The 22700-nt window shown below is 47.9% G+C and overlaps 1 pseudogene; it reads right to left on the bottom strand.

Moving 5' to 3' along the window:
- The window catches only part of LOC137466938 (zinc finger protein 850-like), a 466234-nt pseudogene that overhangs the window by 411125 nt on the left and 32409 nt on the right, over positions 1 to 22700 (bottom strand).

Here is a 22700-nt window from a genome sequence, read left to right as displayed (position 1 = left end):
CAGTGAGATTTTAGTGTCATTCAGAGCTGCTTTCCAGCCCTCAGCTGTCCTCACTGCTGAGTTCCCACTCCCTTTTCCTCGTCCTTGCAGCAGGATGAGCTCTGTGAATCCCCTTGAGCCTCCCCACTCTTCCCAGCCCACGCATCCACCTCAGTTATGCTGAAGCTGCAGCTTCTCTGTCTCCTGTGGCACACCAGTCCAGTCCCCTGTGCGGGGAGCCCCAGCCCCAGAGCACAGCACTCGGCAGTGCACTCCGGGCTGGAGCAGCTGCCCTGCAGCCATGGCTTGGCTCTTTGTGGCAAGGGAATGCTCCCTGTTTGCAGCTGTCCCTGCAGGATGGCCCCAGGGCAGAGCCCAGCCGGGCTCCCACTGCAGCCCCTGAAGCATGGGGCAGACAGTGGTCCCAGAGCTGGGGTTCACGGGGAGCACCCGGAGCTGTGGCTTTCAGTCAGTGTTGGCAATTGTTGTGTTCTCATCTCCTGCAGCCTGTGGGGAAAGCAACCTGTGTTGCCAGGCCTGTGTGTGCCAGGGGCTCTTGGATGTCTCTGTACCCATGGACAGAAGGCTCTGTGTGTGCCAGGGGCTCTTGGATGTCTCTGTATCCATGGACAGAAGGCCCTGTCTGTGCCAGGGGCTCTAGGATGTCTCTACCCATGGACAGAAGGCCCTGTCTGTGCCAGGGTTTCCATAATGTCTCTGTGCCCATGGGTATGGAATAGCATGGACACTGAAAGTGTCAGTCCCGTTGCTTGCACGCTCCTTCCTTTGTGCACAAGACACATCCAGGCACACCGCCATGTACAGATACATTAAAAGGACAGGGAGGGACAGAGATTTCCCACAGTACTCCAACTTTGGCATAACTCACCTTTTAGCTGATGGCCAGGGGATTTTTTTTCCCAGCTCTGTGTGAGAAGGTGTCCAGGAGCTGAAGGAGCAGCATTTAGAAGCAGTTTCAGGATTTCTAGGCAGGAAGTGGAGCTGACAACCATCCACGTAACTTGCCGTATTCATCAGGATGTGCTGCTGGTTCTTTGGGAATATGGCCCAATGGAGAGACGAGACTTGGAAAAATCCCAGCTCTCTGTGGGTTTGTGCAAAGGGGGAGCAGCAGAAACACTTTGTGTCTGCTTTGGGGACACAAGGTCCAAGGAGCTGCGGTGGCAGAGGGTGACCTGGGCTGGTGGCAGGTGAAGTCCTGGTTCATGGCATCCCAGAGTGGCACAGGACAAAGCTCCAAGCACTCCCAACCCCACTGATGAAGTCTTTGTGATGCTGCACATCCTATAGGAAAAGCTGCTGTCACACAATGCACTGGGATTTCTAAGTTTCATTTTAATTACTTTAGGTCCAAGTTTCAAACTGCAATGTTTTTGTTCTCAAGACACAGTCATGCACAATCCATCTCTCATCCTCCTATTGCTTCAACACCAATTTAAAAAAATAAATCTTAATATTGGAAACAAAACCCAATGTCTTTAAAAAAAGAATGCTGGGGTCAGTCAGTAAGATGGATCCAGGCCATCAGAACAGGCACAAAGTAAATGAGTTCTCCTTTTAAAAAGATCAGTTACCTCTTAAATCCAAAGTTACAGAAGATTTCATTACACATTTGTTTCTTTTTGTTTTCTCTTTCATATTTTTCTCATTTTTAAAATTTTTTTCTATTTCTTTTTAAGTAGATAACACATCATGTAAAATAGGTAAGATTTTTCAGCAAAAATCAGATTTTTCAGCAAAAATAAGATTTACAGCAAAATAAGATACATTTCTGATAAACAATGAAAATATTTACTCCTCTGTTTAATTTTCTCTGGATACCCTGCGGTAAAAAATCTAGCAGATATGAGAAGAGGTGTCAAGTGTTTGCTTTGGACTAAGCTGGAGTTCAGCACTGCTGACATCCTGATCCAGCCAAGAGTTGCAGAATTCTTTTGCACATCCCGAATGTGTTTGCAGGCACAGCACCTGCAGTGCTGACACACCAGTGCACGTGAATAACTCTGTTACTCCCTCACAGAAGTTGGGCTCTGCCCCAGAGCGAGGTGCTCCAGCCCTTTGCTCCTGGTTCCCGTGGGGAGCAGCTCCCTTCCCTCTGGCTGAGCTGCTCAGGCAGAGCCCGGCAGCTCCTGGCCCTGCAGGGCTGAGGCTTTTCCCCGTTGCTGGGCACAGACTGATGGAGCAGCACCGCTGAACACGGGCACACACAGGGACCAGCAGCAGCTGCCTTTGGCCACCTGAGGCTCCAAGGCCCAAACTCAGAGCAGACAGGGCTGGAAGAGACTCACAGGCTCCCTGCTGGCTGTGCTGCCCCACTTGTGCCCACCTGGGAGCCCCCAGGGCCAGCAGGGACTTGAGATGGCAGCCCTGGGCTCCTGGAGCTTGTGCAAGGAGCGGGGCTGGGGACTCCCTGTCCATGGGGAGCTTCCAGATGGAAAAGGCTGCTGTGCCCAGGCAGCTCCAAGGGCAGAGAAAGGAGGGTCTCCACCACGGGATCTGTGCCAGTCCCACAGTCCTGGGCAGCAGCCACCGAGCCCTGGGGGAGCAGAGGGCACAGCAAGAGGGACAAAAGCAGGCAAGGTCAGAGACTGGAGAGAGCCAGACCCGGCAGCAGGAACAGCTGCTCCATTGCACTCTTGGAGAAAGCTCTTGGCTGCTTCAAAGCGCTGAGAGGCGTGCAGGGCAGAGAGGAGGCCACACCAAACACTGCTCCTGTTTGCACAGCCTCCCCTCTCCGTGTCCCAGAAGGAATTGGATGGACTGTGCTCTTCTCTCCGAGTGTCTCGTTCAGCACGAGCAGCTGAGCACCAGGAGCTGAAGGAGCTGAAGCCTCAGGCCTCAAGAGCTGGGCCTGAGGAGACTTTGTGAGCAAATGAATGCTGCTAACATGGACCTGGCTGAATGCAGCAGATGGAATCATGGAATCACAGAATCCTTTCTGTTGGAAAAGACCTCTGAGCTCATCCAGTCCAGCCGGTCACCCAGCAGTGTCGAGCCCAGCACTAAACCACGTCCCTGAAGTGCCAAGGCCTGGACAACAGCCCTGAGTGAGGCCCTGAGCCAAAGGTGGCCTCTGGATGAACCTTCCAACCAAAGGTTATCTTTGCATCTGCTCACTTGTCACTGTAGAGCAGGATGGGAACGAAAATGACTCCAAATCAAAGGCAAAGAGAACGAACTCCAATCTATTTCAAATGCACTGCTCCATTTATAGAGAACATCGTGTGGACTGATTTCATTGGTCTTAGAGTAAAAACATCTCACACCACTGGTGTGCAGTGAATGACGCACGGTGGCAGAACCTATCTATAAACAATGTGAACAACAAGATAGATTAGAGAATTATTTACATTCTTTCCCAACTGTCTCCCAGGCTCTCGCCTGGTTAGAAAACCTTCTCTTTTTCTCTCTGACTGAACTGAGAATATCCACACCCTGCTTTCTGGGATTTCTGGCCCTGCCTCCTGTCCCAGAGTTTGGCAATTCCCCTTGCACAGCGTGCTGAGCTCTCCATGACCAGCTCGAGAGGTTTCTCAGCTGTTGCGTCCTGTGGCATGGCACAAGAATCTGCCTCCAATTAGCTCGGGAGCGCAGCTCCAGACACATGGGTTTGGTTGAGTAAATGCTATTTGTTTGGTGGGTAATGATGTTTTTCTAAGCTTATGCTTTATTCATAGCATGAGTGACATTTCTGCAAGAGGTAGTGATGTGTCTCTGGGTCTTAGTTCTGTTCTGGTTTTGGAAAATACACTTCAAACAGCTATAGCATTACACATTAGATAACCGGCGTATGAGTAAAATTACAGTAATAACTAGGGGCTTATGAATTAAATGAAATAAATATAGACACTAGGTTTTAAAAACAACAGGCCTTTACTATGATGAAAGGAATAATTTCGATTCAAGGGTGGAATAGATCTTGGGTTTGAATTTAATTATATGTTACAGTTTTGCAATTATCATTGTTGGATTACTCATGGGATTAAAATGCACATCTTTTAAAATGAAAGGTAGAAATATAGCTTTTTAAACATTTCATTTCAAGATCATTAGGTACATTATTACCTCAGCTACAAGACAATTTCATTTTTGCTCTGATCCTCTTTGATTTCTAACAGATAGGAAACAGCCTTCAGTAGTCTCTCTTCATTGTGTTTCTTTTTCTGTATTCCCATGTCTCGTCCTAAATTGCTTCTATTGAAGATCTGCAGTGGCCCAAATGATCATATTTGAGCTCTGAATTTGTTGTATTTCTCTTCCTGTTTTTTCTTTTGGCCTGTTTTCAGATTAATAATGTGAGACTAGATAAGCTTCACAAAAAAAAAAAAAAAGAGTATTTCATCATGTTAACCCAATAATCCTATCAGGCAGCATCAAACAAACAAGCTGTGTGTTTCTCCAGAGCCCTGAGACGAATACCTTTTTTGAAACATGGAGATTTATATTCCTGTGGGAATGTAAGTGATATCAAGGGCAGCAGATTTTGAGTGCAGCTGTTTTTACCATTAACAGAGGTAAGTATTTGAAGGAATTTTGATATTTCAGCCATGGTTTATTATCAAGGGTCTCTTGTGTGAAATATGCCAACCAGAACATAGATGACCATTGATTGCTACATTTGGCTTCATTAAAAAAAAAAAAAAAAAAAAAAAGGAAGAAATTTCTTAAATGCATTATGTTTTTAATATTTAAGAAGTAAGTTCATGGAAACCTGGAAACTCATACTCAGGTGCAGTGAATCACAAGAGTTTCTTGTGGAACAAAGCACAGCCATCTATACTGCGTGTGTATCTGAGTGTGCGTGGGTTACTTTTTTGTGAATCGTGAATCTTTTCTATCTTTAGATTGTTATTAATAGAAGAACTTTAAAATTCCTTTCACATTGATAGCCAGAATTTTGGATCAAATACATAGAAAGAAATACAGAAGTGTGGGCATTTCTGAGGTTCTAGAGTTCCCCATATGACCAAGCAGTAGAGTTTATAATCTCTGTATTTTAACTTTCCTTGTCCGGTAATATGGACTAGAAAAATAAGATTTGTATATAGAGTCTAAAAGCATAGAAGATTAATAGTTTGAAGTACTGCCTTCAGCTTTCACAAAATTCATGGAGAAGTGAAGACTAACAACATTAAGGAGGTGTTCAATAGCTCTGTGTGATTGAGCAAAGCAGTTTCATTAGATTTTCTTTTCCCTCTTTTTTTTTTTTTATAATAATTTCAGCTGTGCTTTTGCCAAATACCAGTCTCAGAACTTTGCACCCTACATTCTGACAAGAGGCAGCAGTATAAAAGAGGTGGGAAGAGAGGCTTTAGCAATATATTTTCTCCTTTTGCCATTCTCCCAAGGCAAAACCTGGAGTCTTTCTGAAGCCATTGGCCAGCATTTACTCTTAATCTCCAGCCTGTATCTACATATTAATTTTTTAAAAATTGTATTCAATGGATCATGTAAATAAGTCTGCTGTCCAGCAATTATTCATGTAAGATGCAATGCAACCAAATTGTATTGTGATTTTCCTATTGCAAAATCTTGTCCTTTTTAAAAAATTTACTAATATTTTATTTTTCTGAAGGCAGAGTGGATGCAGACAATGTACCTGCCAAAGTCAGAGAGATTGCAGACAGGGTTTCCAGCTTTTAAGTTTCCAGGGCTTTGTGTATTCAGATTCAGGCATTCTAACTTTGAACATGCAGCCACTTAATCTTGCAAAGACAAAGGTTGTATTGGCATGGAAGCAAATACAGAAATGCACTCTGTAAGGCCATGAAAGAATGTCACTGCATTACAGCAGCCTAACAAGGTATCATACATCAGCTGAAGCATTGTAATTGTCTGTGTATGCACTTGAGCTTGCCCAGAGCGACGTAAACATCCATATGCTCCAGGGATTACTCATTAAATGAAGCATTATGGTTTAGTACTGAGAAATCTCTGCTGTCCTTCCATTATTTTCTACTTAAATGATCATTTTCTTCTGCATAACAGTAAGTTTTAATTACGCGATTTGCTATGTGTGTATGTTGGATGTTTTTCAGTTGCTCATGCAGACTGTAGACAAACACATACATGTGTGCAGACACAACATTTTCCCTGCTATAATTTGGTATTTCTGGCACTTTGCAATAGTAGGGTCAAAGCCAAACTGTAGCTACCTCTGGAAAATCTTACAAGTAGCTGTAATTGAAAAAGGCAGTATAACTTTTCTGTTTTAAAACCTAGTGGAGACTTTTTTTCAGAAAATTGAATGCTTTTCATCATTGCTTCAATGTGAGTTTTTGATGAAGTCATGGAACTTTTGAATGTGTGTATTTTTTGAAACAATTCTGAAACTCATTAGGCAGTAACAGAAATGCCTTTACATTATCGTGGTCCACTGCTAACTCAAAATTTGACTTTTGATAGATGTAGTAAAAAGAATGAAATTATTCTGAATTCTAAGTAAGTAAATACAACTAGTTTGATCCTCCAGGATAATTACAGTTTATAATACTGAATTGAAAAGTTTATTGTGGTTGTAAAACAAAAGGAACTTTTTGATAGGGCTTACTGTTGTAGTTCTGTGAGATGCAATCCTTTTGGATATTTCCTACCCCTCATGATTCACTCTGTTGCTAATGAAGTTGCATTCTGACAGGCCTTTAAATTAATGCCTATGCCTGTATGAAGCACAAGTATGGAGTACATAAAGTACAATTGTTTTAAGTATTTATATTTGTCTACTGATGCACTAGAATCTAACAAACTCAAAGGAGGAATCCCTTTCACGAGCTGTAAATTTCAAAAGTTCTGACCTATTGACTTCATGAGAGCAAAAATTCTCCAGTGGGAGTAAGATGTTCATCATGCCTTAACATAAAGTCCAGGAGTCAGGGAAATGCCTGGCTGGAATAAACAAGCAGCTCATCCAGTCTGCCATTCTGGCACCAAGGGCGGGTAAGACCAGATGTTTCAACGGAAGGCATAAATCTTCACAATTTTACTGTTCTGTATTGCAAGATGATGTTTCTTACATCACTCACACCTTGAAACCTGAAGATTAAGAGAGCTTATAACTCTTACTTCCTCATAGTCAGTTTATAACATAAATCTTAAAGCACATTTCTTAAATTATTCAGTAATTTTGAAAGCAGATTTTGAAGATACATTATCAACTGGTGCAAAAGTAAAACGCTTCACCTCCATGCTGCCTTTATTAGAGTAAAAGTTGTGAATATGAGAAATCCTGGTCATTTCAGTAAACTAAAAGTGAATTTTACTGCAGCGTGAGAGAGGCAAAGGGCCTTGTCAAGGAGAGATGTGACAGATCTCCCCAGCTGCTGGGTGCTGGGATGCCTTTTCCATCCTACCTGCCTGCAGGTACTCACCAGTTCATGTGTGGGAACCCTTCTGCTACCAATCCTGAGCCACTGATGGCTGTGAAACTGAAGGGTTTGTCTTTCACTGATCTCAGCTCTGATTTTGCCCCATGTTTGCCAGCCTTGGCAAATGCTTACTCTGTTGAATTGAACTTAGTTTGTTCAAAGCTGATCCTGGATTCTCACCAAAGATTTAGTCGTGAAATATCTCGTCTTGTGCAGTGACCATAGCAAGATATTTCTCTTTGGCAGCAAACACTCATTAGAACTGATGACTACTATCACCTTCTTAACTTTCTCTTGACCAATTTTCACTTAATTTCCCACTCACTCCGTGAGACAATTATACAAAATAAATAATGAGGTAGCATGTGTCATGCAGCTAATGTTGAAACAGTTGGATGAGCATCAAACTAAATCCGAATTTTCCTTTTTTTATTGCTCAATGGGAGCTACTTTCTGGCTAATGTTATGAAGGTGGTGGTGTATGAGGGGAAATTAATACATTATCACATTGCACTATTGGTATTGGAAGTGGTTCTTCACACACTGGGTAGCAGACATATAAACTTGTTTGCCAGATGGTGTTGCAGATGCAAGAATTTTACAAGGGCTCAGAGGGATGCTGGACAAGTACTTGAAAGTGATATCTACTTGGGGGTTGCAAAATAGACAGGCCACAATAGGCTCAGGAAATCTCCTGAGCTGAAAATAGATGGAGAGGAGGGGGGGCACTAAGGGTAGGGAAATATCGTATATAAATGTTCTATATTTATTCTTCTTGCTGTTGAAAAGAGACCACTAGACTGGATGAGCCTTTAGTTTTGCCATTACAAACATTTTTATATTCTTATTTAAGTAACAAGTTGTTGTGTGAGAGGATTTTTCTGGAACAGGAAATTAATGTTGAAGGTGGAGAAAACCCAGAACTGCTTAAATGTAGAAAATTAGTAATATGTTTTGTGATCCATATTGCTAAGGAAAGAAAAATGAGAGACCACTTTAATGCTGAAAGAATATCAAATGTGAATACTTTCTCAGTTACTGACTGCCTAAGTTTGCAGTCTTGCCTTTTTAGCTTTTATATTTCACCTTATATTACCGTCAGGAATAGATCTTCATTGTTTTGTGGTGACTTCTACTGGTAGTTCACCAGGTACATATAGAAGGCATTTTCTGGTCTAGCTGTCTGTCTCCTACATCCTACATGCTTCTTTCTGTGGTAGAACTTAAGTTCCGTAACTTGCACTACAGTACGCATATACTATTGATAAAGGAAAAAACGGCTGTAGCACTATGTCTGCTAAAGATATTCTTCTTTTTCAGAAAGCAGATCCTTATGTGGAACAATTAAAGGAGACATGGTCAAGTTATAGTTCATGGGTCAGTTTAGTGTCTCATGATACTGAAATTTTTTATGCACTTACTTTAATCTCGTTTTTTTCATTTGTCTCATCCTTCATTGGGGTTGGCCTTGCATGCTGAATTCTTTTCTTTTTATTGCTTTATGGTTTTTAATGTCTGCACAAACTCCTCTGAAAAACAAGAGTGTGGTTGAGGTGCCTCTAAAGAAACAGAGATGCCAGGGCTTGAGTGGGCTTTTTGAATTCACTCACTCTGCATGTCCTGACTACCAGAGCTGGGTTATAACTTGTAAAAGTCACTAGAAACAGCTGACTTTCTTATCATCCATAAAATTTAAATTTGCATCTGGCAGACTTTTTGTTGCCAAAAAAGTTTAGGAAAAAAGTTACGGTTATCATTGTTACTATTGCCCTTCTTAATTTTATTAGGATTAATGATGATGGTGAAAATTATAACTGTCCTTACTCCCAGAATTGCTCTACTTGATATTAAGAAGACCAAAACTCTGCTGCAGTGGTTTCTTTTGCATGTTTTAATGTTTTACTGGGTAATATCAGCTACAGACTTTTATCAGCTGTCTGAAGTTACTGCTTGCTGATCATTAGATTGACTACAACCCATGAGTTTATAGATATCCTGAAACCATTCAAGAATAAGTTCTGCGAGAAGGTATTTTTCCAGAAAATCTATCTGTAAGAAAAACTGCTTTTTGCATCCTGCCAGTGTATTAGTGGTGTGAGACAATAGCAATTCAACAGTCATTTTCTTGGTGCAAGTTATTAGTCATCTTTGTTCTTTTGAGGAGATATTTTCAGTGGTTTGGGTTTGGGTTTTTTTTGTTTTGGTTTTTTTTTTTGTTTATTTTTTTTGCTTTGGTTTTTTTTTTTTTTTGCATTAATGGCACTTCTGTCACCATCTGGCTTAGTCAATTACAGATCTCCAGAATAACATAACTCACAGTTTGCATGTATGTCTCTGTTTTTCTTGGGGTCCGGAGAAATGTGACTATTCTGCATTTCCTAGAAAGGGAGTTGTGAGACCTCAGCCCTCATTGCACATTACACAGAAAGAATCTGTAATGAGCTCTTTCTGTGCCTCAGGAGGAGCACAAAGCAGCTGGAGCGGGACTAAGAGTCCAGACAGCTGAGCTCAGTGGGGATGGAGGATGGTCAGCACTACAGAGAAAATGTTCGATAGCTTGTCAATTCATGACCCTGAGGTCCGAGAGGCTTCCATTCCCTCGGACAAATGCTGATCCCCATTAATATGAATGGTTGAACTTCATTTGACATCAGTCAGTCCAGGGGCTGAGTGCAAGTACATTATTCCCCGTGCCATTAATGCAAGTCACATACCCCAGCTAGGCAGATAAGGGAAATAGAATTTTCAGTAGTCATTGTTGTTTTGCTTTGCAGTACTGTGTGGAGGTGGTCAACTCCTCATGCTTGATTATCTTCAAGATATTTGTTGCACTTTATAAAGTTCATCGGCAAACTTGTGCTTGCTTCTTAAAAGTAGTCTGCTGTGTCATGTAGCCCATTTGACTGGGTAGAAAGAAGCATGTCATGTTTAAGATAGTGACACTGATAATTAGCTGTTACTATCTAATTCCACTTCTTTTTTTCACTTCAATTCCTCCTAGAATATCTAGTGAGTACATTTAGCATCAGTTTCCCCAGCAGAAATAGTAGGCACACATTTTCTTTACAATGACTCCATGATGTATGTACTAGTTACTGTTATATTTTAAGTTGAATGTACGAAAGGTATTATATAAGTTTTGAAAACTACCTTAATAGTGTTTTATTCTTCTCTAGGCACAGGAATTTTGATTTTGTATTGTGATTTAAATAGACAATAACTAAAAGTGAAGGCTTTAGTTTCTTAATTGGTTGTCACATATTTTAGGGGTGGTTACCATTTAGTTTGGTAAAGGATCCGAAGACTCAGATTCCTTTTGAACAGCCAATATCTAGTTTTTCTGATGATTTATTCATAGCAGTTAGGTTTTTGCAACTCCTTGTGAGGAAATTGCCCTTCATAGGATCTGTCTATGTAAGGTTATTGTATAACGCATGCTCATTTGCTTAGTTGTATTTGTAAGCTCCAGCTGTGCCCATCACTTGCTAAATCTGTCATTAAAGGATTTTGTTTCTAATTCTGCCTGGCTTTGTTTTCAGATGTCTCTGAATTCCTTCCTGTGTTGAGTCACAGCTGTGAAAAGAGAAATCTCCCTCTTTAATTCAAGGGGTCAGTGGTTTAAAAGCACTAAAGCCTTGTGGGGAACAGCTTAAGGAAGGTAGTTAATCATAGTGACCCCAAGACTTCATAAACTTACACAAGGCTCATCTGACAGGCAGAGTCCTGGATATCTTCAAGCCCTGGTTTCTTTGAGGAGTAACTGTTTTGCCAGGGAGTGGAATCCTCTATGGAACAAGCACCAGTGATGGGTCTTTGCCACCTGCTCAGCTGTGGCTATAGAAACACAGCTTAATCTTCTCCACCACATTTCTTTTTCTAGCTAAGCCAGCATGCAGCCCAATTCCTTTCTAGTAGTTTTTTTTCCCTGCAATGTTGAGAAATATTTAATGTGGTAACTACAATGGCTTCCACTTCCTGGTGTCACTGGGACATAACAGACTGGCAGGAAAGAGCTGCTGATCTGGATAGAAAAGAGAGGTCAGGAGGGAACACACAGATGGTCTTGTGTGCTGGGCGAGCAGAAGTCATTGGCGTGGTTTGGGTGTCAATAATTCATCCAGTGGCATTTTTCACCCAACTTCTTCAGACTCCAGTGGGGAAATCTTGGAATAAATCCCCCTCTTGTCTCCATGCAGGCAAAAGCCTTATTTCACATACCATGTTAATAACTTTGACACTCAGCTGTGGGCTTAGTTTTCACGGGATGGGCAAACCAGGACCATGTGGGTGAACTGTACGTGGAAGCTGTGAGATACTGAATTAAGTGATACAGCTAATGCAGTGCCTGTACCTATGCTGTGTGTACTCCACTTGTCCTATGCACACATTGCTATTCTTGGTACAGGGGTTGATTATCTGCCTATGGATCAGTTCTTGAATTGCTTCAGCTTTTGGACAGTGTTATAAAAGACAAGTGATCCTGTTTTCAGTCAGATTTTAATAGTGAAGTAGTTAATTCGTAAGCAGCTCAGGTAGACATTGCCCTTATCAGAAGAGTCTTTGGGAAGATAAGGTCACTAGAGAGTAGAAAAAGTCATTTGATGGCTGTCAGACATCCAAGTTTAAGTGGAAGGGTGTTGGATGTTGAGCAAGACCTTCAGTGTGTGATTCAGTTCAGTTATTAATTTGTCCATTAACTGCTAAAGGAAATAGTAGAAAAATTAGGATTGAAGGAGACATGAGGAAGTCATATGATTTTATTTGTATTTCGAAGGATGGATAACTTCAGCTTTGGATTAGATTGCTTAGAGCTATGTCCAGTCAAGCTTCAAATGTCTGCAAAGATGGAGAATCCACAATTTCTCTGAGCTCCTGTTCCAGTGTTGACAATCCTTTCATTCCCTGAGGAATGAAACCTCAGAAGTCCCTCAAGATTGAGATTGCCTCATCATCTTAGGGGACAAATGACTTAGGGGAAAAGGAAATGAGAAGTGTTTTACATCCTGCCTTTTTAATGTTGGACTTCTGGTTATGGAAACTAACTGGTTAACCATCTAAATTTTTTCCTTTTTTTCAGTGAAATACTGATTCATCCTTGCACACTGTGTCCTCACAAGACACAGGAAAGTTATTGTGATTTTAAACTAAAGTGGAAGTATTTCTGTGTTGAATGGAGGAGGTGATGCATGAATTCTTGGTTTCTTTTTCAGTATGGCTGTTTCAGATTCCAGGAACTGTCATGATAGCACCCCTCATAAAGCAGCTTAAAAATAGCAAAACAACTGTTGCACCAAATATAAAGTGATTCCTGCTGTGTCACAAACAGAAAGGTTTTTGAAGCTCTGAATAGATAGCAGCATGTTGTAACCCTTGAAAATGGTAAAATTGATGATCAGAGGACACAGGGCTGTTAAAGCTTTGATGACCTGCTGTCTGAACCCATACTGGCAGTGTGTTTTTCCTTACACAGCTCTGTGAAGTTCTTTATAGAAAATGAAACTGTGATTGCTTGTAATTTTCTGCAGTTTGCACAAGCACTTAAATCACAAATAAAACACTGTAAAAAGTGGTATGTGAGTCATGGATCTCCCTGCAGGAGTTCCAAGTCTGTTGTCCCTGTGGAGAAGGTTGGCTGTGTGACTAGGGGGATGTGGGTACTGGTCCTGACGGCTAGTGTGATGTTATCCAAGGGATGTCATCTCCGATGGCAGCATTAAAAGAAATCTAGCTACCTCTAACAAGGATAGAGGGTAGAGGATGGAGACATTAAAGCTTTTAAAGTGCTCAGATGCTGTGATGATGAGTACCTGAGGGAAACCCATCAAGAGGAGCAGGTCCCCATTGAGTCAATGACTTGTGTAAGCTCACAAGTGGGATTTTTTATAGAGGCTCTGCTGATTCTCTGTCACATATACTCCAAATTTAAATGAAATCAAGTGTTTAAAAAAAACCAGGAAGAAAGCAAATGTGTTCAGTCTAACAATAAAATAACTGGGTTATTGGGCCAACAGATGATCACTGCTGTGCAGTGTACACGTTCATATGTGTATCAGTTTACATTTTAGCTGCACAAAATGTTGATCCAAAATTAGGGGGACAATGCATTAAAAAAAACCCTTCTCCAGTAGACTTCAAGAATATAGTAATGAATTTTTAAATCAATTTGTTGAAAGTGGAAATTAAAATCCTTCCGGCATGTCTTTCCCTATAGTGTAGTTTTTATAGGAAACCCTGCAGACTGTGCTGCACAGAGTTCACTGACAGTGCATCAAATAATGAGGCCATACGTTGATGAAAGGAATTTTAGTAAAATATGCCATTGGATATACAGCAAACAGATTTGATCAAAGCCCAGCTGCCGTATGAAGTAGACATTTTTTAACCATTACTAAACTGCATTAGCCTGAATTATTTTGAAAGTTATGATTTGACTTCTACACAGCTGACAATAAACTAAATAGTACTGGCAGTTAAGGAAACATGCTTTCAGGATTTGTAAAATAGAAAAAATAAAAAAAAATTTTATTATATTAAGATGCCAACTACAACGTGCAGTTGCCTCTACTCAACATTTGTAACATTCTGTTTTTATCGGAGAGTCTCACAGACTTTAGATTTTTATTTTTTAATCATTGCTGGAGAGGTAAGTGCAGTGCTTGGGTCAGGTACAAATTCTGCACTCAGGGAATGTGCCCCGATAGGGTTTGATCCTCAGCGGGGACAATGCATGGCAGCGACCGAGGGGATTCCTGTTCCCCTGTGTAGGAGTCCAGACTCTGGGTCGGGGCTGACCAGGGCAAAGTTCCCGTGTTTGGACAGGCTCAGGGGCTGCCCCCGGGGAGCGGGGGGCTGGGCGCGGGAGCGAGCAGGCAACGGAAAAACGGACACGGGGACAAACGGCCCCGGAGCTTCAGTTGCAGCGGCAGCGGCAGCGGCAGCAGCGGCAGCAGCGGCAGCGGCAGCTAAAGCACATACTTATTGAGTCCCTCTCGCATCTCCTCTCCCTCTCCTGCTGTCCCGCACCCTCTACCGCTCTCCCATTCCCGTTGTCCCCTCCTCTCCCAGTCTCCCTCTCCCCCTGCCGGGCCATGTCCCCAGCCCGCCCCCGGCCCCCGGCGGGGCTGCCCCGTCCTCATCCCCGTCCCCGTCCCCGGCCGTCCCGCCGGGGTCTCGTCTCCGCCCGGCTCTGGGCGTGCTGGCGGTGGCGCTGCTGGGCGGGCTTCAGTGCCTGGAGCTCGGGCGGCACCGCCGCCCTCTGGCTCCGCCTGGCCCGAGCCCGGCCCCGGCCCCGACGTGGGCTCCAGTCCCGGCCCCGGCCCCGGCTCCTCCCGGGCCCCGCGGAGGACACACGCGGCGCGGCCGCTCCCGCCGCCCCCGCTGCGGCTTCCCCGGCCCGAGCTCCGCCGCTCGGCAGCGCGGCCGTCGGCCCCGAGCCGCCGCTGTCCCGTTCCAGGGACAGAACGCCTGGGGAGGGCCGGCCCGGGGCGCTCGGGGGGCGCTCGGGGGCCGCTCCTGGCCCCGGGCCGAGCGCTGACAGCCCCGTCCCGCCCGCAGGGAAGGCGCAGGAGGAGGCCCTGCAGGAGCGGTACCGGCTGGGTTCGCTGCTGGGCAGCGGCGGCTTCGGCAGCGTCTTCGCGGCCACGCGGCTCTCGGACGGCGCCCCGGTGAGCGGCGGGGCAGGTGGCGGGCGCAGGAGAAGGGGGCGGAGGAGGAGGAGGATTAGCAGGAGGAGGAGGAGGAGGTGGAGGGGGCGGAGGAGGAGGAGGATGGGGCCCGGCGGGGCGGGCGGCGCGCTCAACCCACTGCTCTCTCTTGCTTGCAGGTGGCCATCAAAAGGGTGCCACGGAACCGCGTCCGGCACTGGGGCGAGCTGGTGAGTGAGCGGGGCCAGCGGCAGAAGCCGGGCCGTGCCGGGTGGCGAGGAGCCGGGGCCCGGCAGGGTGGGAGCCGCCGGGAGCCCTGCAGGGAGAGCGGGCATGGGCTGAGCGGGGCATGCAGAGCATCCCGGGCTGGCTGAGGGGTTCCCCAGCCCTGGCACGGCCTCAGCCCCACTGACGGCATCGCGCTCCTCCCGCAGCCCGACGGCACCAGCGCACCCCTGGAGGTCGTGCTGCTGGACAAGGTGTCCTCTGGCTGCACTGGTGTCATTCAGCTCCTGGAGTGGCTTGAGCTCCCCGACAGCGTCGTGCTGGTGCTGGAGCGTCCGGAGCGGTGCCAGGAGCTGTCGGGTTTCCTGGCGGAGCGGAGGTTCCTGCCGGAGGAGGAGGCGCGGGGGCTGTTCCGCCAGGTGCTGGAGGCCGTGCGGCACTGCACCAGCTGCGGGGTCCTGCACAGGGACATCAAGCCTGAGAACATCCTGCTCGACCTGGCCACCGGGCAGCTGAAACTGATTGACTTTGGCTGTGGCGCCTTCCTCCAAGACACAGCCTACACCCAGTTTGCAGGTGAGCTCTGCCGGGGGATGCTCCTGGGCATCTCATGGCCCAGCCGGGGTGCAGCCCCAGGGCTCCCCCTATTGCAGCCAGGATGGGATTAATGCTGGAGCCAAGCTGATTTGGGTGGGGGTGTGAGGGGGGCCAGCTCCAGCCCTGCCGACAGCCTTCAGCACCCACTGTGGCCTGGGCTAAGGCTGGAGCTGGGGCAGCCAGCCTGACAAAAACCCCAGTGGGGGTAGCAGAGAGGGGGGTCTGACCCTGTGCCCTGGATGGTTTGGTGTGCAGGCGAGAAGGGCTTGGACTGCTCTGCTCCCATTGTTTGCCTTGACTGGTTAACATTTTTGGGGGGCCGTGCAGGCGGGGAGTAGAGCGGGCTTTCTCCACCACTGGATGAGTTTTGCTTTTGTGTGTCATGGTTGGGCCTTCCCAGGATTTCTGCTGCCCTCTTCCAACACCAGTGGCTTCTTTTCCAGCCCCAAGTCTGTACACAAGTCCCAGGTGCTGGTATGAGGGCAGCAGTCACCCTGTGTGCCACTGGGGCAGCCCCCACATGCCATGGGGTGCTGGGGCCAGGCTCTGGGAGCAGCAGCGTCCCCCTGATGAACTCTGTCTATGTTCCACAGGAACCCTGTCCTACAGCCCACCAGAGTGGATCCAGCACCAACGCTACCACGGCGAGGCAGCGACGATCTGGTCCCTGGGCCTCCTGCTGTACCACCTGGTCATGGGGAAGCACCCGTTCAGGAGGGGCCAGGAGATCATCTGGGGGCGGATCTTGTTCCCACGACGGCTCTCTCAAGGTGGGTCCTCATCTCTGGCCATGGGGGCAATACCAGTGCTGGGAGACAGCAGCAGCTCATGAGCATCCTGCTCTGGCAGCTGCTGAGGAGGTGGCACATGTCCTGCTCTCCTGCTCTCCTCCAAACACAGAATCCATGGGGAAGTTTAGGCCCAGCTCTGGGCACACCCAGCATGGCCTGGGCATGGGAACAGGGGGGCAACTTCTCCAACTGACTGGTGATTTCTGGTTTGTTTCCCCAGAGTGCCAGGATCTCATTAAGAGGTGTTTGTCCATGCAGCCCTTGGACAGGCCATCCTTAGAAGAGCTTTTCCGTGATCCATGGGTGCAGGGTGGTCTTCTGCCCTAGAAGATGGGAGAGATCAACGTGCACAGTTGGATCCAGGGGCCTGGCAGGTAACAGCTCCACACTTGTCCTGGCAATCAGTGGCAAAGCCAACCAGACTGGTTTTGTCCTGCCTGTGTCACTGCCCAGGGGTCATCAGATGGGAACACGCAGCCCTTGTGCTGGAGCTGAGCTGCTCTGCCCAGCACTGGTGGCCACCATCTGAGCTGGTTTTGCTTGTCCTGGTTCCCTGACAGCTGGGGCCCTGGGCAGAACCTTGACAGCCTGGGCTCACCTCAGGGAAGGAGGAGGCGGCCCTGGAGAAGCTGTACCAGGTGGGGCTGCTGCTGCTGGGGACAGTGAGGACGACATCAAGGATGACAACCTCTTCCTCCACCTGGTCACCGGCAGCTGAAGATGATGGACTTTGATTCTGGCGCCTTCTCCAAAGCCAGGCTCCACAGGGAATTTGCAGGTGAGTCCACACGCAGGGGGATGCTCCCAGATTTGGGCATTGCACAGCCTGGCCGGGAACCAAAGGTTCCCCCATTGCTGGGGCAGATGCAGCTGATCCTTCAGTCGGCTGCCAGGCTGCTTTTGGCAGGGCTGGGGGGATGGGCTGGGGTGCTGATGAAATGGGAGTGGGCTCCTGGCCCTGCCAACAGCCCCAGCACCCACCGTGCCCCGGGCTGGGGCTGGGGCAGCCAGCCCGACACAAACAAACCCCCATGGTGGGAGCAGAGGTGGGACTCCAGAACCTGTGCAGGGGCTGCTTTGCTTTGCAGGCAAGGAAGGGCTTGGGCTGCTCCACTGCCCCTGTTTGCTTTGGGATCACCGTTATTTTGGAGGGCAGTGCAGGGGGGAAGGGAGATAGCCTGGGCTTCCCTCACCTGTGGGTGGGTTTTTCCCGGGCATGCAGGGGTTGGGCCTTCCTTAAGCCCCTGACAGAGATAAGATTTTTGACCTTTTTTCTTGTTCCCCTTTTTGTCTGTAATCTATTTTCAATAATTTGTTGTGTGTTTTTCTAGAGGAAGCGTTCCAGGTGGGGTCCAGTTTGGATGGGGAAATGCTTGGGAGCAGCTGTTGCGTGGATGGGCCGTGCCCTTGGAGAAGGCTGAGGACATCGTTTGGGACCAGCTTTTCTTCCAGCGGAGGATGGCGTGAGGTGGGTCCGGTCTGCTTGGCATGGTGGGATCAGAGCTTTGGGGAGATGGCAGCGAGCACAGGAGCATCCTGCTCTGGGCAGCTGCTGAGGGCTGGATGTGCCGTGGCCGGCTGCAGGCTGGGCACATGTCCTGCCCTCCTGCTCTGCTCCCACAGGCAGCAGGGATGGGCAGCTCTGGGCACAGCTCTGGGCACGGCCAGCATGGCCTGGGCACTGCGGGCGGCTGGGACAAGGGGCCAGGAGCCTTCAGCTGACGGGCGCTTTCTGGTTTCTCTCCTTGCAGCCGGGCTCTGCAGGTGCTGAGGCTGCTCTGGGCTGTGCCAGGGCTCTGCTGGAGCTCAGCACCGGGCTGCAATCAGCCAAAGAAGAAATGGGGTGACCTGCAGCACAGACCTGCTTGAGCATTTCAGCAACACAGCTCAAGTTTGCAGAGTGTACACCTCCAAGGGCAAACATGACACCACCCAAAAATTAAACTTGTTCAATAGCTTCTGAAATGAAATCAATCTGGGATGACCCCAAATGACATTTTGCAGCTTGCTCAAGCTGTAGCTCAGCCCTTCTCTGAACTGTTCTCTCCCCCACCTGCCTTTTACTTCCCAACTGCTCCCTCTTGTCCCCCAGTGAGTTCCCAGCCCATGGCAGTCTCCATCACACTGTTGCCTTCCTTGGTGCCCCTCACCATGAGGAAGGCCGAGCCCCAGGCTTAGGGACTCATCCTGTCACTGGCTGAGGAGCAGCAATGTCTCAGAGCTCCAGTGGGATTTTAGTGTCATTCAGAGCTCCTCTTCTGCCCTAAGCTGTCCTCACTGCTGAGTTCCCACTCCCTTTTCCTCGTCCTTGCAGCAGGATGAGCTCTGTGAATCCCCTTGAGCCTCCCCACTCTTCCCAGCCCACGCACCCACCTCAGTTATGCTGAAGCTGCAGCTTCTCTGTCTCCTGTGGCACACCAGTCCAGTCCCCTGTGCGGGGAGCCCCAGCCCCAGAGCACAGCACTCGGCAGTGCACTCCGGGCTGGAGCAGCTGCCCTGCAGCCATGGCTTGGCTCTTTGTGGCAAGGGAATGCTCCCTGTTTGCAGCTGTCCCTGCAGGATGGCCCCAGGGCAGAGCCCAGCCGGGCTCCCACTGCAGCCCCTGAAGCATGGGGCAGACAGTGGTCCCAGAGCTGGGGTTCACGGGGAGCACCCGGAGCTGTGGCTTTCAGTCAGTGTTGGCAATTGTTGTGTTCTCATCTCCTGCAGCCTGTGGGGAAAGCAACCTGTGTTGCCAGGCTTGTGTGTGCCAGGCCTGTGTGTGCCAGGGGCTCTTGGATGTCTCTGTACCCATGGACAGAAGGCTCTGTGTGTGCCAGGGGCTCTAGGATGTCTCTACCCATGGACAGAAGGCTCTGTGTGTGCCAGGGGCTCTTGGATGTCTCTGTACCCATGGACAGAAGGCTCTGTGTGTGCCAGGGGCTCTTGGATGTCTCTGTATCCATGGACAGAAGGCTCTGTGTGTGCCAGGGGCTCTAGGATGTCTCTACCCATGGACAGAAGGCCCTGTCTGTGCCAGGGTTTCCATAATGTCTCTGTGCCCATGGGTATGGAATAGCATGGACACTGAAAGTGTCAGTCCCGTTGCTTGCACGCTCCTTCCTTTGTGCACAAGACACATCCAGGCACACCCCCATGTACAGATACATTAAAAGGACAGGGAGGGACAGAGATTTCCCACAGTACTCTAACTTTGGCATAACTCACCTTTTAGCTGGTGGCCAGGGGATTTTTTTTCCCAGCTCTGTGTGAGAAGGTGTCCAGGAGCTGAAGGAGCAGCATTTAGAAGCAGTTTCAGGATTTCTAGGCAGGAAGTGGAGCTGACAACCATCCACGTAACTTGCCGTATTCATCAGGATGTGCTGCTGGTTCTTTGGGAATATGGCCCAATGGAGAGACGAGACTTGGAAAAATCCCAGCTCTCTGTGGGTTTGTGCAAAGGGGGAGCAGCAGAAACACTTTGTGTCTGCTTTGGGGACACAAGGTCCAAGGAGCTGCGGTGGCAGAGGGTGACCTGGGCTGGTGGCAGGTGAAGTCCTGGTTCATGGCATCCCAGAGTGGCACAGGACAAAGCTCCAAGCACTCCCAACCCCACTGATGAAGTCTTTGTGATGCTGCACATCCTATAGGAAAAGCTGCTGTCACACAATGCACTGGGATTTCTAAGTTTCATTTTAATTACTTTAGGTCCAAGTTTCAAACTGCAATGTTTTTGTTCTCAAGACACAGTCGTGCACAATCCATCTCTCATCCTCCTATTGCTTCAACAACAATTTAAAAAAATAAATCTTAATATTGGAAACAAAACCCAGTGTCTTTAAAAAAAGAATGCTGGGGTCAGTCAGTAAGATGGATCCAGGCCATCAGAACAGGCACAAAGTAAATGAGTTCTCCTTTTAAAAAGATCAGTTACCTCTTAAATCCAAAGTTACAGAAGATTTCATTACACATTTGTTTCTTTTTGTTTTCTCTTTCATATTTTTCTCATTTTTAAAATTTTTTTCTATTTCTTTTTAAGTAGATAACACATCATGTAAAATAGGTAAGATTTTTCAGCAAAAATCAGATTTTTCAGCAAAAATAAGATTTACAGCAAAATAAGATACATTTCTGATAAACAATGAAAATATTTACTCCTCTGTTTAATTTTCTCTGGATACCCTGCGGTAAAAAATCTAGCAGATATGAGAAGAGGTGTCAAGTGTTTGCTTTGGACTAAGCTGGAGTTCAGCACTGCTGACATCCTGATCCAGCCAAGAGTTGCAGAATTCTTTTGCACATCCCGAATGTGTTTGCAGGCACAGCACCTGCAGTGCTGACACACCAGTGCACGTGAATAACTCTGTTACTCCCTCACAGAAGTTGGGCTCTGCCCCAGAGCGAGGTGCTCCAGCCCTTTGCTCCTGGTTCCCGTGGGGAGCAGCTCCCTTCCCTCTGGCTGAGCTGCTCAGGCAGAGCCCGGCAGCTCCTGGCCCTGCAGGGCTGAGGCTTTTCCCCGTGGCTGGGCACAGACTGATGGAGCAGCACCGCTGAACACGGGCACACACAGGGACCAGCAGCAGCTGCCTTTGGCCACCTGAGGCTCCAAGGCCCAAACTCAGAGCAGACAGGGCTGGAAGAGACTCACAGGCTCCCTGCTGGCTGTGCTGCCCCACTTGTGCCCACCTGGGAGCCCCCAGGGCCAGCAGGGACTTGAGATGGCAGCCCTGGGCTCCTGGAGCTTGTGCAAGGAGCGGGGCTGGGGACTCCCTGTCCATGGGGAGCTTCCAGATGGAAAAGGCTGCTGTGCCCAGGCAGCTCCAAGGGCAGAGAAAGGAGGGTCTCCACCACGGGATCTGTGCCAGTCCCACAGTCCTGGGCAGCAGCCACCGAGCCCTGGGGGAGCAGAGGGCACAGCAAGAGGGACAAAAGCAGGCAAGGTCAGAGACTGGAGAGAGCCAGACCCGGCAGCAGGAACAGCTGCTCCATTGCACTCTTGGAGAAAGCTCTTGGCTGCTTCAAAGCGCTGAAAGGCGTGCAGGGCAGAGAGGAGGCCACACCAAACACTGCTCCTGTTTGCACAGCCTCCCCTCTCCGTGTCCCAGAAGGAATTGGATGGACTGTGCTCTTCTCTCCGAGTGTCTCGTTCAGCACGAGCAGCTGAGCACCAGGAGCTGAAGGAGCTGAAGCCTCAGGCCTCAAGAGCTGGGCCTGAGGAGACTTTGTGAGCAAATGAATGCTGCTAACATGGACCTGGCTGAATGCAGCAGATGGAATCATGGAATCACAGAATCCTTTCTGTTGGAAAAGACCTCTGAGCTCATCCAGTCCAGCCGGTCACCCAGCAGTGTCGAGCCCAGCACTAAACCACGTCCCTGAAGTGCCAAGGCCTGGACAACAGCCCTGAGTGAGGCCCTGAGCCAAAGGTGGCCTCTGGATGAACCTTCCAACCAAAGGTTATCTTTGCATCTGCTCACTTGTCACTGTAGAGCAGGATGGGAACGAAAATGACTCCAAATCAAAGGCAAAGAGAACGAACTCCGATCTATTTCAAATGCACCGCTCCATTTATAGAGAACATCGTGTGGACTGATTTCATTGGTCTTAGAGTAAAAACATCTCACACCACTGGTGTGCAGTGAATGACGCACGGTGGCAGAACCCATCTATAAACAATGTGAACAACAAGATAGATTAGAGAATTATTTACATTCTTTCCCAACTGTCTCCCAGGCTCTCGCCTGGTTAGAAAACCTTCTCTTTTTCTCTCTGACTGAACTGAGAATATCCACACCCTGCTTTCTGGGATTTCTGGCCCTGCCTCCTGTCCCAGAGTTTGGCAATTCCCCTTGCACAGCGTGCTGAGCTCTCCATGACCAGCTCGAGGGGTTTCTCAGCTGTTGCGTCCTGTGGCATGGCACAAGAATCTGCCTCCAATTAGCTCGGGAGCGCAGCTCCAGACACATGGGTTTGGTTGAGTAAATGCTATTTGTTTGGTGGGTAATGATGTTTTTCTAAGCTTATGCTTTATTCATAGCATGAGTGACATTTCTGCAAGAGGTAGTGATGTGTCTCTGGGTCTTAGTTCTGTTCTGGTTTTG

The sequence above is a fragment of the Anomalospiza imberbis genome, unplaced genomic scaffold, assembly GCF_031753505.1.
Source record: "Anomalospiza imberbis isolate Cuckoo-Finch-1a 21T00152 unplaced genomic scaffold, ASM3175350v1 scaffold_48, whole genome shotgun sequence".
NCBI lineage: Eukaryota > Metazoa > Chordata > Aves > Passeriformes > Viduidae > Anomalospiza > Anomalospiza imberbis.
This window is presented reverse-complemented; position numbering and strand designations above follow the sequence as displayed.